The sequence below is a fragment of the Schistocerca piceifrons genome, unplaced genomic scaffold (assembly GCF_021461385.2).
Source record: "Schistocerca piceifrons isolate TAMUIC-IGC-003096 unplaced genomic scaffold, iqSchPice1.1 HiC_scaffold_1143, whole genome shotgun sequence".
Taxonomy (NCBI): domain Eukaryota; kingdom Metazoa; phylum Arthropoda; class Insecta; order Orthoptera; family Acrididae; genus Schistocerca; species Schistocerca piceifrons.
In genome coordinates this window covers 95,001-97,500 of record NW_025726954.1, presented here as the reverse complement: position 1 = coordinate 97,500, position 2,500 = coordinate 95,001, and positions in this window count along the sequence as shown.

Below are 2,500 nucleotides of genomic sequence, written 5' to 3'. Positions count from 1 at the left end.
CAGCGAGAACCGCTGGGGCGACCGAGCAGCAGACGGCGTCGCGGCGCCGAGCGCCGGGCGGCGGCGCATCCTCAACGCACACAGTCCTCAATCGGACCAGCACACTGAAGATGTCCACCGCGCTTCGCACCGGGCCCGCGAGGACCTACTTTGGCCGCACGGCGCCGCGCGCAGGGTGCGCCGGCGCGCAGCTGCGACGCCTGCCGCGTCCGTCGGCCGGCGCGCCTGCCACTGGCCGCCCCCACCAGCCGGCTGTAGCGCGTGCGCCCACGCACCGCGCGGCCAGCACGCCGGGAGGCGCCCCCTCACCGGCCGGGGACGGTCCCACCCAGCCACCGCCGCGTATCGCTTCACACCCAGATGCCGTTCAGTTTCGTCGGCATGGTGGGTATCGCTGGAACAACCGGTTAGTACCTCAACCTATCGTCGCCATCACCGATTCACCCCTAGCGAGAACAACCGCACCACAACAGGTTACCATTTGTTCATTTGCGTAACTTCACCAGAAAACGCAGGCGTCCATCGCCATTTGCAACTTCAACGATTATTGCATGCCTGTGTCAGGTGTCACGCCACACTACGTCTGCCCACATACACGCAACAAAATGTGCACGCCTAGACAATACGTGGAAGGTGGCCCCCGTACGTATGCGATGTCCATTGCTCGAACGACTGTCAACCGGCCTCTGTAGCATGTCGCAGATATGGAACGCGGTGCACCATGCCATCACGGTGTGTGAGGAGAGACGACTAGGTCCGAATACATCAACAGACAGCTCATGCTGATCGCCATCCACGGCGTCCGTTCCTCCCACACGTCTCTATGGCGTACCACACTGCAATCCAGCTCTCATAGGGAGACGACACGTAGCTGCGTGCACAATATTTGCACTGTATGGTCCGCCGTTTTTGGGCGCAGTCGTTGTGCGGTCACACATGTGCCACGATGTATCATTCAGTACATAAGGACGAATGTGCAGTACAGATTGTGGTTCACGCGTACGACATCAGCGGACAGTTGACACAGGCCGCACCACAACGTAGCCTGAGTACGTCGCATGCGAAGGGCATTGAACATGCAAACTTCTCACCAACCAGCTTGCGAAGGCAGGGGGCAAGGTGGGGACGTGGGGAGGGGCGGCATGTACGTCCTGCTGCCATCCACATTACAGTGTACAGCAGGAGCATGTGGAAAGTGAGCAAGACTTGCAAGGTGTTTAACATGAAGCGATACACAGGGGTGCGGGCAGTGCGAGTAGCGAACTATATTGCGAGGGTTGCGGGTGGGCAACACTACAGTAATTGAACGAGTCGTATAACAATTACAGAGCAGGTTTAGGCGACAACGTGGGTTACGTTAAGGCGACAACATGGGTTAGGTTAAGGCACAACATGGGTTAGGTTAAGGCACAACATGGGTTAGGTTAAGGCACAACATGGGTTAGGTTAAGGCACAACATGGGTTAGGTTAAGGCACAACATGGGTTAGGTTAAGGCACAACATGGGTTAGGTTAAGGCACAACATGGGTTAGGTTAAGGCACAACATGGGTTAGGTTGAGGCACAACATGGGTTAGGTTAAGGCACAACATGGGTTAGGTTGAGGCACAACATGGGTTAGGTTGAGGCACAACATGGGTTAGGTTGAGGCACAACATGGGTTAGGTTGAGGCACAACATGGGTTAGGTTAAGGTACAACATGGGTTAGGTTAAGGTACAACATGGGTTAGGTTAAGGTACAACATGGGTTAGGTTAAGGTACAACATGGGTTAGGTTAAGGTACAACATGGGTTAGGTTAAGGTACAACATAGGTTAGGTTAAGGTACAACATAGGTTAGGTTAAGGTACAACATAGGTTAGGTTAAGGTACAACATAGGTTAGGTTAAGGTACAACATAGGTTAGGTTAAGGTACAACATAGGTTAGGTTAAGGTACAACATAGGTTAGGTTAGGTTAGGTTAGGTTACACGTTGTTGTACGGAAAGGTGTAGGGGGGGGGGGGGGCGGGGGCGGCAGGTTCGTTGATAGTGATTATAGTAAGTGAATGCTTGTGACATGATCAGATTTGTCACGTCAGGATGCACCTTTGGCTTATTAGAGGCGGCGCTCCAATTCTATGCTTGTGTGAGACCTGTGTCTTTGACTCATGTCATTGTTTGTGCGCTGTGACAGGAGGTACTATTGTGATGTTGGGTGCACCGTTGTATAGGACATGTGTGGGTGTTGGTGCCTGGTCTGCGCAATGGTGGATGTCGAAAGGCTGGGATATTGTATTTTCCGCACGGACCTCCTGGTCTGGTTGTGATAGTGTGGATTGTGTAATGTGGCGGAGAAGATGCACTGGATGTTGTTCCATGCTGGTGCTTACATATTGTATGTGCGCCTGTTAGAAGCAGAGAGTGGTGCGTGATCAGAGTGTCTGGCTGACGTGTGGTTCCCATTTTGGGCAGACTCTTTCAGCATGTATACGGACAGTTGTGTATATTTGCTGTAGTT